The 13,091-nt window shown below is 40.1% G+C and overlaps 1 long non-coding RNA gene across 1 annotated transcript; it reads right to left on the bottom strand.

The window, feature by feature from the left end:
* Nucleotides 1–1,836: 1,836 nt before the first annotated feature.
* On the bottom strand, nt 1,837–12,821 carry LOC135415289 (uncharacterized). Its single transcript, XR_010431055.1, has 3 exons — nt 12,683–12,821; nt 9,581–9,627; nt 1,837–1,986 (listed from the first exon to the last, which is right to left on the bottom strand). It is a non-coding gene; the product is annotated as an uncharacterized LOC135415289 (long non-coding RNA).
* Between the last annotated feature and the right edge of the window lie 270 nt (nt 12,822–13,091).

Below are 13,091 nucleotides of genomic sequence, written 5' to 3'. Positions count from 1 at the left end.
TGAGTAGAGGTAAAATATTGTAAAGGAGGCAGAAAGGAGTGTAAAGGCTTCGAAGAAAGAGGACAATGAGGAATAGGAGGGAAGCAGATGGAGACCCAAGGAAGGCAATCTCTGGCCGCTTCCCCATGTTTAACAGTGCAGTAAGTCCGGGGCCATCTGAGAGACAGTGGTCACAGCCAGCACAGCTCCATGAGGGGAAAGCCCTGCTCATCAAACCTGATTTCCTTCTACAAGGATAAACCACCTAGTTGATCTAGGAAAGTTAGTAGATAAAATTTTTTGGACTTCAGCAAAGCTTTCAATACTGTCTCTCACAGTATCGTTCTTGACAAAATGTTCGGCACACAGCTGGATAACCATATTATGCGATGGGCGAGCAACTGGCTCACGGATAAGACACAAAAAATTATATTGAATAGGGAAACATCAGGCTGGTATCCAGTCACTAGGACTCCATCCTCAGCCCAGTTCTCTTAAAAATCTTCATAAACTGCTTGAACACAATACTTGAAGGAATACTAAGTAAGTTTGCCGAGGACACTAAATTGGGTGGAGCTGTTGACTCCTTCAAGGGCAGAGAGGCCCTGCAGATAGATCTCAACAAATTAGAGGACTTGGAAATTAGCAACCATATGAAGTTCAACAAGGAGAAGTACCAGATTCTGAACCTTGGATGGGACAACTCTGGATGTTTGTACAGGCTGGGGGATGAGATGCTGGAAAGCAGTGCCATGGAAAGGGACCTGGGGGTCCTGTTTGATGGCAGGTTGAATACGAGTCAGCAGTGCCCTGTCAGCCAGGAGGGCCAACAGTGTGCTGGAGGGCATCAGGCAAAGCATCTCCAGCCAGTTGAGGGGGATGATTGTCCTGCTCTGCTCTGCACTGGTATGGCCTCACCTTGAGTCCTGAGTGCAGCTTTGGGTGCCACAATATAAAAAAGATATCAAGCTATTGGAGAGTGTCCAGAAGAGGGCAATGAAGATGGTGAAGGCCTTGAGGGGAATCCTTATGAAGAATGGCTGTCACTTGTTTCGTTCAGCCTGGAGAAGACTGAGGGAAGAATTGATTGTGGTCTTCAACATCCTCACAAAGAGAAGCTGAGGGGCAAGTACTATCTCTTCACTCTCATGACCAGTAACAGGACTCGAGGAAATGACATAAAGCTGAGTTGGATATCAGGAAAAAATTTTTCACCCAGAGGGTTGTTGAGCACTGAAACAGACTCCCTAGGGAAATGGTCACAGCACAAATCCTGACAGAGTTCAAGAAGCATTCGGGCAATGGTCTCAGGCACATGGTGTGGTTCTTGGGGTACACTGTGCAGGGCCAAGAGTTGGACTTGATGATCCTAATGGGTTCCTTCCAACTTAGCATATGCTGTGATTCTATGAGGTCAAAAAGGAAAAATAAAATAAGAGAAAAGCAATATCAACAGAATAAATAGTTGTAATAAAGGCTGGTATTTTGAAAGTTGCTTGAAAGTGTTTGAAAGTCTTTCATGATAGAAAAATTGTGGGAGTGAGAAAGGGAAAGATCTAAATAAATGTAGGGGGGACATGACACAAAGGCAAGTATTTTAAAGTTAACATATTATGGTACTTAAAGATATAAGCAAGGGTCATTCCCAAAACTTTTTCAAGTCAGAATGGGACAGAGCAGCCACAGTCCTGGAGGAGCAGGAACATTTGTGAGTCAGCTGTAACACTTCCATGTCAGGAGAAAAAGCATCATTTTTTCCATCTCTATATGAACCTAAGTGGAAGAATAAGAGAGAAGTAAATGCCTTTTGCCTGAGTGTCTAGAAAAAAAAAATAAATCAAGGGATTAAATGGATGATGAGTACTTGCAATATGTGGGCCAGATTTTAGATACAAGAGCCTCATAAATAAGCATGATGGGCATAAGGGCTCAGAAATTTTGGCCTTTGGTCAGTCATACCTAAAGAAGTGGACTTCTTTAGGCCTCCTGGATGAGATTTTCAACATCCTAAAAGCAAAAACATAAAAAAAGGGCTATTGAGAGCTGTTACTTCAGAAAACAAAAGCATGGTCTGTGAGTAAGGCTTTCCGCAACCCCATATATGAGCTCCCCTCTGCCAGTGAGGGCCAGGTCCACTGCAGCAGCTCCTCCTCACCACAGAGACTGGGCACAGACTGCCACTTCCATAAAAGAACACTGAGTCTGGTCTATCAGTTGCCTCTCAGGGGACTTATGGGGCCAGTGGCACATGACAGTGGCTGCAAAATCACCACCACAGCAGGAAAAATCGCATCGCATTGGTGGAATTTATAAAATTAATTACTTTGATCAAGAGACTATCCAGTCCAAGGAGGGACCACACTTGGGTTTATGAGGTAGGACAGCTTCTTAGATGTAGGCAGTTTCTTCCAGAGAGCAGACTGAGAGAGCACCCATCACTGCTATGAAACTTCTGACAAAAGTTAGTATTCCAGTGAAATTTAGTCCAGACTTCTAAATTTCTCTTTGAGGAAAATGAATCTAAGTTTACAATGGAAGGGTGGAGAATTTTTATTTATGGATATTTTTATGAACAGAGAGTCACATGTCTGTCAGCAGTTATCTAACAGAGCTGGTTTTGCTTTGAGATGGTCTCACTAGAAGACCACTCTAGGTACCTGTCTAGATGGAAAGATTATATCACATACTTCATTTTCACTTAATGTTAGGAATTGCATTCTTTTTTTCCCAGCATTTCAAATACTGTACAAGAACTTTATGATTACAAATTAATTGCTTTTTTTATGATCTGCAGTGGTTGGACTGCAATTTGTGAGAATAGCTAGCATTGTCCTTGCATTAGCCACAAACACCTTATCTCCACTCAATTCATCCTTAGCAAAAACCCATGCATTCTAACGAAATGAATTTATTATGGACATTTCAAATGCATCCAGATTGCAGATAACTTCTAAGTGATTTTGTTATTATTTCTCTGCTATTCTGCTACTGTCAAGGCCATTTCTTCTGTCTTCTTTCATGATCTGTCTTATGGAGATAAAAATCAGCATCTCCATTTTAGCAGCTGGAAAAAAGGTGCTGGAGGGCCACATGACCCCTGTCTTTCTGTGTATCACCCAAGATACTGATCCTACAAAATTTTCCATCATGTTGTGTGAGAACTAATGTATTCTAAAAACAAATGGCAAAGCTCAAGCATATGCATTCTTCATATTCCAGTACTAGTTAGGTGGTGAACAGTAGCTGGGAAAACGGTGAAGACTTTCATTACTGACTGAACGTACTCACAGTGCTTTAAGCATTAATGGCACCCAACACACCAAGTATATGAATGAAAGGAAAAACAACACAAGAATGAGGTTTCAGGATTTCAGCACATGGACCTGTACCCCCAAAAAGATATGTAGAGAAAGCAAATCAGATCATGCTTAACTCATGCCATCTGCAAGCTCTTGCAGAGGATTTGTTTCCAGATAGACACAAATTCTTAAGATTCAGGATAGATTATTTAATATGTGTGAAGCAAAAGATTGTTTTTGGTGATCCACTTGAGGACAAAATACACACAAAAGAGAAGATTTACCTGCACTTACAGATGTGTTAATACCTGTAACACTCCTTTTACTAAGGGTTTATCAATACCATCATTCAAGTCTCTAAGGTACATATGACACGAGAAAAGTGATATTCAGCACTTATATGACCTTTACAGTTTCAGAGACTATCAGAGTATGCCCTGAACTGGGTCCTACCACTGTACCATTACACAAAGGGAGAATGAGAAAGAGTAAATGGCTGACCAAAAGTTATGTACTAAACCAGAAGCTGAATAGAATTAAATTTTTGCCTGTATAATCTTAGTCCACTGAGTCGCTCAGCCTCTCTACAGCTGTAGACACTTAGGAATCATTTGCTGGAAATTGCTTCTCAAGACTTGACCTCCTAGCTTAAATATGCATTATTTCTTGTTGCCCTTTCCACTCTGTAGAGTATAAGGGATGGACAAACTGTTCCCTGATTGCATTCCGGATACAGCACAGTCAGATTAAAATGTGCCCAGATCTGAGCAGGATGCAACTTGGATGTGTCTGACAAAGCTGCTGGTTTGACAAGTGGTTACAGCCAGTCCTTGGGCTGTCTCTTCAGCCAAACCTCTCTCAGTTTATCCAGGCTTATGCCATCTCCTTCACCTCTACCTAGTCCTAGTACATGGTACTGGCCACAGAGTCCAAAAATGGGGAGTCCTTTCACCTCATGATCCTCTTCTAGCACTCTGGAAAATGGCTGGTTCATCTTTAGGGAACTGCAGCCAAGTTGAACACAGGCCTGTCCTCTCATCAGCCCCTCACAAGTCCAAGCTAGATTTGTAAAACCATATGAAGGGCTGGCTAGTAGCAAAGACCCTTAGCAGGACTATGTACTTCAGGACCACGTAGAAAGCTTGTCAAAATTAGTCACATTGCAAATCTTTCTAAAAGACACCAAGGAATAAATTCTATGGCCACACAGAATAACTCCAAAACAGGAGGACACAAAAGACTTGGTTAAAGACTCAGGATTGTAAGAACCACATGAAAATAGAGCACAGGCCTCACAATACACGTCTGGAACCGATAGGAGCTTTCATAAGCCTCTGGACACGACTTTGTAATCCCTTTCTCAGATGAGCAGGGCTTACTCAGACAAATAATTGCTTTCAAATCAATAGGAAGCTTGGTATGGATAGTAGCTTTCAGCTCTTGCTGCTGTGGTCTGCTCACACTGCTTTACACTGTACTGTGTGACTTCTTATGCCCCAGCACAGTGAGATCTGGACACAAGTAGTGCCCGGAGAATCACATCTGCTGCACACCCCCAGCAGAAAGTTTCTTCCTGCAGGACCCCCAGGACCCCCATCTCATGTCGCAGCACTGGGACAAGGAGTGGGCAGTTTGCAGAGAGATGTCAGAAGTGGTTTGCATTGTGCTCACACACACAGCCTCAGTATACAGTGCAGGGACCAAATCATTATTCTGCATCTACAATGTCTCTCTTACATAGGCTAAGATCAATATGCATTGTTTCCAGTGTGACTTTCATGGTGAGTACTGCCACATGGAGAACACATGATAGCTCTTACATCAATAAAAAATGTTTAAATAGCAGCTTTTAGCTGTAGTTTTCAGTTTATATCATGGGGTTTTTCCTGAGGCTGTTTGTGTCGTGATCCAGTCTTCCTTATTAGCCACATAGCAACTTCCTAGTTAGTTGATGAAGTTTCTTAAAATAACTACTCTAAGTGATGAAAACAGAGCTGATGATCTGTTTATCTTCTGGCCTTTTAATGTGATGTGCTACCTTCTAAACTGAAACATGAAATTTTTCCTTCTCTGGTTATTTTGTTGGGTTTTTCACCCTAGTCTCTGCTCTTCCTGTTTTTTATCCACAGTTTAACCCAGACAGCACATTGCTCAAAAGACACATCTGACTTGAGTTCTGAATCTATATTATTCAAGTGACTTTGCTGTTCCCATTAAGTAAAATGATTTAGTTCTACAGCTTTTGATTAGAGAAAATGAAAGATCAAATAATTTATCACTGAGTTACAATGATGATAAGGGCCACAATACTTAAGGAGGAGAATTATTAAAATGTCACATACACTAAGCTGTTTATTATTTTGCCAGTCTTGCAGCATTCCTCTCTATTAACACAGAATGATACATTATTTGCAAAAAAAACCAAGTCACTGAAATTAAAGAAAGTTATTGAACACATAAGACATGCATAAATCGGACTGTTCCTGAACCTGGACAGAAAAGCATGAAGTTCAACTTCTACTCTTGAAGAACATACATCTGTTAGCATGTTGTCCTTGAGGGACAGAGGCTGTTCAGTGATCCTGCAACATCAACAACCTCATCCTCTAATCTTTGCAGAACCTGCTATTGCAGGATTGTGGAAGCCCCTACCTTTCTATTTGCTTCCCTGGGGGTGATGGTAGAGTCTTTCCTTGTCCCACCACTGCCATATTCACTGATGCAATGGGATGGCAGAAGGAAGAACCCATTGCTGACACACATTTTATTTTGAATCAGAAGACTATTTCTGGATGCCACAAGGCTGACTCACCAGCCTGAGTTCAAATCCCCATCCAGAGGATTCAGTTCCTTTTGCTTTATTGCTTTGGTTTTACTTCTTCATAATAAAAGAAGAAGCTTCTGAGCACATGCTGAACATATCCTCAATGCCTTTCCTCTCTGTGCCGAGCACAGGCTTGGCAGAAACCTTTCTCTGTGCTTACATGGTTTTGGAGTTTAGAGAAGACATTCTTTTTTCTCTTCCTTCATCCCAGGACCACAGGTATCAACACAAATATCCAAGAGTCATAAATAAAGGAGGTTCTTCACCCATCCAAGATCAGTGTTCCTTGCTGACATAAATGTCACATGATCTGCAAGTGTACTGTCTTGCTTGCAGGCCTTGGCAATCACTTGTCAGTCAGTGGCTAGAAGCTTTAATTTCATCACTGTGAGGGATTCCCATGGCAGAACTGGACCCCATGGAGCTGTTATTTGAAGACCTATTTGTAAAGCATTTTTAAAGGGTCTGGCTAGCAAAGGAATCTACCAGCCTGCTGGATCACCAGTTCCAGTCCACTCCTGTCATGGGCAATTATGTTTTGTCATTTTTTTAATTATCAAAGATGTAAATTTAAATTAATCATTTGTTGCCCAAGAGAAATAGAGGCATTTCAGAGATCTGGAAACTTTTTCCTGAGTTCTGGCCTAAATTTTATTTACGGGCAATCTATACCCATCTGTTTCTGTGTCAAGTATATTCTTCATCCTGAATAACTCGTCTCCTTCCTCAGCACTCACCCCTCAAGGTATTTGTAGTCAACCCTCATAACTATTCCCAGACTTTATTTTGCTGGTCTAGACAAGCTGTGCTCTTTTAACATCTTTGTTTTTCTTTCAAACATCGCTATCACTCTGTCTATATCTATTCATCATTTCAGTGTTCTACTTCACCTGGACATCTGACTGTTCAACACAGGACCACAGGCAACTCCAGAGGAAGTTTCACCTTGGCCTTATACCATGTTATAAACACTTTTTCACCAAGAATATTGCATTCAGGTTGACTTTTGTCTTTTTGACAGGGACATCACATGGGCAGCCTAGTAGTCCTCCTGTAACTGACTAAGAGACCTATGTCTGTCTTCTCTCCTGTCACGTGCCTATAATGAGAGTGAGGGCACGCATCAGAGGATGTGCTCCATCAAACTGGTGCTCTCAATCCCACTATTTCAAATACCTGGGGAGTTAGGCATCAAGGTAACATGGCAGACTGTCACAGCAAGATGTATGGTCCAAAGGGATGTGCTTGCATGGAGCAGGGAGATGCCTCCAAGGTGCAGGTTGGCACCTGGGCACCCAGGATCATTAAAATATGAAGAGCTGTTTAGCAAATGTGGGGAATCATCAAAGGTAGCATACATCAAGTTAGCTTCAGATAGGCTAATAGGAAATTAGCTAGCAAAAAAACATTGGAAGGAGCAGGTTCAGAAGAGAAATGAACCCAAGTTTTTCTCTGATGGGGGATTAGAAAATAAACTTAGTTTTAGCTGGTCAACAGATAAATTATTTAAGTTGCATTGATTGGAATTATTAAGTCATGAGCCATTACCTTATTTAGATTAAGACAATTTCCTGTTAGTGGCAGCAGTATTAGAAGAATAGTGTAACTTTCCTGTCCCTCAGTATGTGTGTGGAAGTCATTATTTCCTTGCACCATTCTCACTGCAGCTGGGCTGCTGCACAGCAGGAAGGACAAATCTCTGGCCTGAGAGAGCAGCAGCATACAAGAATGTGACAGAGCAGCATAGTTAGGGGTTACACATCCATGTATGAGAAGAGTGTTGTCTATATCCAGCCCTCTGCTCCCTGGATTGATTCTACATCTTGTATTGGACAGTCACTTGTTTAAATCTTTGTTTAAGTTATTGAGATAAGATTTATAAAGGGAACACCAACAAATTCTGAAGGATGAGGACTATCTTTCATCTGTCCTCATATTCAGCTGAAAACTATGATTTTACTCTTAACATTTGTATTCCAAGGCTCTATTTCAACTCTATATCACCCCAAATGTACAGAAATGCTGTAAGTATTCTTACCTTGTTTCTAATTCTTTTTTCAAAAATTGAGTTAAAAAAACCGATGAATAACCTGGGATTTACTGACCTCTAATGGCTAAATTAAGATCTTCCACCTTTGTTTAAATATGCCACTAAAATGTAAAAATACATTCAGGAACTGCAGTTTTTTTGATCCAAGACACTCCATCTTCAAAAACATGTCACCTCCTTTTGGTGGTAGAGAATCACTTATTATTTTACATGGGATGAGTAATATGTTTTTTGATTATGTGAGTAAATTATCAGTCACTTTCCCATTCCCTGTAACTAGAATGATAAGGGGAACACAAGAAGCTGGGGTGCCTGGCTTAGTGTTTATTAAACAGTTCTGCATGCTCTGCTAATGCAAAGCAAGCAGTTCCCTCAGCAATTTTAAACTGTTTACCTATGGACAGATTAGGTTTACTATACATTACTGGAACATTTGACAAAAAAATATGGAAAATCAGGACTGGAAGATGTGAGTATTGCATCATGAGCAGGACTTACGAAGACTGGCTTATTCTGACCTCTGGTGACCAAAGATGCAAAACTAAATCCCAGGGAGCTCAGTGCTGTGCTTTGTCACCCCTGCATCCTGCAGACTCCTGGCTGCAGGCACAGGAGAAGCCTGGTGGGAGGCTGGAGGCATTTTAACCTGCTTGGATTAAAATACATTAAAAATAAGGCCTGATATCATTATAGGATTTAGTTAGCTGTGAGTATTTTGAGTGAAAGCTGCATTTGCCTCATCAAGAGCAGGCAAAGAGCAGTTCAGCCCTCGTCTACCATTTCCATGCTCTGCTCAAAAACAGCCCAATGGGACCACCATTCATCTGCCATCTATGGCCCCTTAGCCCAAAGAATCAGAAGTTATCATTTTTGTTTATGGTCATGGCTCATAAGGTATTGATGCCTCAGAGCTTTTTTTTTGATTTTTTAACTTTTATAGATTTCAGTAGTAGTTTTGTAATAAATTTAGATTTTAATGTAGCTGTATTATGTCCCTTACCCTGTAGCATAATGTTTACACATACCCAACCCTACTACCCCATTTCATATCAATCCCTCTAAAATTCTGTTAGTGTGTTTAGTCTTCTTTTCAAGGTAGAATTGTAGAAAAACATCCTAAGGCCTGGACCAGAAGATATCACACAGACACAGCGACCTTCAAGCCCAGAACTCTGGAGGAACTCCAAGGACTGTACGTGCTTTGAAGAAGATGAAGATGAGGAAGAAGGGGTCACAAATGCTCCCAGACCCAATTCCTGAAGGGGCGTGTCAGGGGGCAGAAAGGAGCAGAACCATAATTTCCTTGTGGACATAGGGTGATGATCTTACAAAAGTTGTAGAAACCTACAACACAGACTCCTGTAAGTTTTTTTCCTTAGGATTTTTATGTAGTCAACAAAATGTGTTTTTAGGGTGTGGGTTACTTACTTGTTTGAGTCATCTGATCTAGGATGCACAGTCTATACGAACTGCTCCTGAAATGATACCAGTTAAAGTCAAACAGTAGATTCATTATATCAGTCAAAAAAAAAAAAAAATTACACCATGTGGTCCCTTCTCCTGTAGTTCAACCATGTTTTACTGCCTATATCACCAAGTACAAAATGTTTGGGGTTTTTTGGTTATGACTCTCAGAGTTTTGACACATAAGTCCATTTCTAAAAAGTCCTTTTTTCTACTGCCCGGTGCTGAGCTAATTTCTCAAGAAAAGAGGTGTAACCCTAAAAAGAACTTTTTGGAGTTTGTTACATATAGCTGTAATGCTTATGTATCATATTTCTGCTTGCACTGTGTCTAAGATGCATCTTCAGTGAAAATACAACAGTACCAGACTTGTACTATTAGTCCTGTTGATTTTTCATTGGTTTGCCGTCAGATTACATACTGATTTCACAATTACAAATTACAGCCAAAATTACAGTCTGCTTCATTCACATTCAGAGTCCTGAGTCAGGGCTGGAGAGCCGTCTCCACTAACCTGCTCTTTGGTTATGTTCCTGAGGGCAGTGCATTAAGGTCTGAAGCAGCAGGATGCTGTGTTTGTTTTGCCTCAGTTATTAACTCAGGTCAGTTGGAGACAGGGGCATGTGGCAAACCTGTTTTGTGAATTAAGTTATGAAATTCACTGTTCAGTCTGTATCTTGGCACTTAAAAGGAAACTAAAGAAATACTGATTCCCTAAACGGTAAGTGTTGATAACTTTATTTTGTAGTTATTGGTTCAGCACTCGGAGACCAGGCTGTGAAGGATACTACACAAATGTAAACAGCTGAAGTACCTTCCCACAAGCACTGCCTGGTCTTATTTAAAATATTTGAAATTATAAAATTTGCACTGCTTTGTGGAGAGGTTGAATCACAGTCAAATATAGCTCTGTGCCAGGAGTTCCTGAGATAGCCAGGCACATTTTCATATGTGTACTTTGCCTTGGAGCTCCAGCAATCTGTCAGTCACTTAGAAGTTTATGGCCTACAAATATTATACACTTCAGAGATATAGCAAAGTAAAAAAGAAATAAAAGAGATGAAAAATAATGAGAGAATCAGCTATAGCTTACAGACAATAGCAAGAGGAGTGGCTTTCCCTGTCTGACTACAGTGGTGGTGGTTATGAAGAGCACTTCCACACAGGATAAAATCATGTCTATGAAGAGTAATGCTTTAAAAATAGTTATTTGTAAATTAATCCCTGAAGCCCCTTAATCCCTGTTGCTCTTTCCATTACTTTCAGGGTACTTGCATGTTTCTTCTACTTAAGTGGTTAGAACTATAAGCAGCTTTTAAGGGCAAACTCAAGAGGGAAGAGTGGAAGAAGTCTATTCCCTGCTGATTGACACAATTATTCCAGACCACAATCTTAGATTCCATTTGTTCTTCCTTAAGCAGCAAAACATTTTTTGGCCTAAGGATTGTCTGTGTAAAGAAGAAAGGGGAATTTACAAACAAAACCACCAAGTAATTTAATTCCAAATGTTATTAAATCAGGACCACATAGTTATCAAGAAATGGTAGGGAAAGTCTGTCTTTTCCTTTTGTAAAGTCAGATATGTGCCTTCCATTACTTAAGCATGGGGTCCTCACTATGTCAGGACCCTGCCAAAATTACAATGTGAGAGCAATACTTTCTGTGATTGGATATTATTGTTTCATGATTTTTTAAAAAAAACGATTGAAGAGGAATACCACCCACAGAGAAAAGAACTGCTATTTCAGCTGATTTTTTTACTGGACTTAGGTGTAACATCTCACATATCATCTCTGAGCCTTATCTCAGTGTGTGTCATGGACAAATAAAGCAGTTTAGAGATTAACAAAGAAATATAATTTAAAACATCACTGATCTTGCTTGTGTTTACATAAATATTTTAGACAGAGACAGAAATAAAACATTACTAATCCATATGAAACAAACTGGAAAGAAGCAATTCAGTAAGTAGTCTGGGACAGGGAAACTAAAATTCTTTAACTAAATACCACTATTTCTTTCTCCTCATTGTAGTTTGTATATAATTCTTCTCTGTAGCCCCCTCCAAAATGGTTTTAGTGTTTTGCTTTGGTAATAATAATTATTTGGACAGTTAGGAAGCGGAACAAGAACATGAAGATGAATCAGTGCATTTTTCCCTGTATTTTATCGCAACACTCCTTTGGGAGCAGGATTTTGGTGGAGTAGCTGTCTATCAATATAATTGTAATGACCTTTAATATTTAAATCCTGTTACAAGGGGTCTGACTGAAAAATTACAATTTGAGAGCTTTTCGTTGTTATGTTACGCAGCCTTTTCCTCATCTTTCTTACTCCTTGTCAGCTTCCTGCTACTGTTTGGTTATGAGGCTGTGTTTATAGGGAGTGTTGCCTGTCAGGGGTAGGAGCTGAAACAAGACAGGTGCATTGGTAGACATGACCACATTAGCAAGAGACAACAAGAATAAACAAGAAGTTAAGTCATTATAACAAGGCCATATAACAAGAAGATGCCTATGAGCTACAGGCTGGTGAAAGCAGTGTGGGATCATACTGGGAAGAGATCACCACATGTTTGCCTGCTTTTCTGCTTATCGTAGTCATCTACCATTGCTACTGACAAAGAACAGGACACTGGAGTAGATGGGACCTGTTCATGTCTAATGTTTTGCTCCTATGCGATGACTGAGCAAGGGAGTGCTAAATGGGGCAGCAAGTTTCATTTGGTGTGGTTTAACCCACTTTCTAAACCTACTTATTTCTACATTGTTAGCTTCATAAATCAATAAAATAATTAGTTATCTGGCAATGCTCGCACATTTACCAACATATACTGAGATGTCCTTTTGTGTTAGTTGTATTTCCATCTCCTCATGCAGAGATATCAGATTAATTAGCGAATCAGATCTTCCCAACTTGGGGGCCACTGTTGTACTTACTTACAGTGCATTATTTAAGTCAATATTTGGATAATATCAAGAGTAAATGGGAACTACAGGAAATAAGACCTCAGAACATATATCAATCAGTAAAATATCTATTCCACCAGAAAACAGTTTGACATACCTGCAGTTTCAGAGAAAGGCTGATGCAGGACCTGGCAAGATCAGTCACTGGAAAAGCTCCTGTGAATCAGTTAGTTACAATATGTGTTCTGAAACAGTTACCAGTTTTCTAAATTCCAAGTAGCCAGCTGGTGTTTAATTGCAATAGACTGATATTTGTTGAACTGTCAAGAGCTTTCAGCAATGAGTAACTACTGTTGATAAATTTTAGTGAAATAAGAAAATACTTCGATCTCAAAAGATCAGGCTTTGACATTAAGGAATATATAATTCTGTCTTGTAGAGAGAGTGCCAATAACAGAAATCTGAGAAAGATGAGCCTTAGACAGAAAGGAAATTCGTAAACAGCTCATGCTGGATAGATTTCTTGTTTGGGGTAGTGTGCAGGATGACATCAGTATGTTATTTAC

This window comes from Pseudopipra pipra, chromosome 5, assembly GCF_036250125.1.
Source record: "Pseudopipra pipra isolate bDixPip1 chromosome 5, bDixPip1.hap1, whole genome shotgun sequence".
NCBI classification, from domain to species: domain Eukaryota; kingdom Metazoa; phylum Chordata; class Aves; order Passeriformes; family Pipridae; genus Pseudopipra; species Pseudopipra pipra.
Note: the sequence above shows the minus strand (reverse complement) of the source record. Positions and strands in the feature narration are given on the sequence as shown.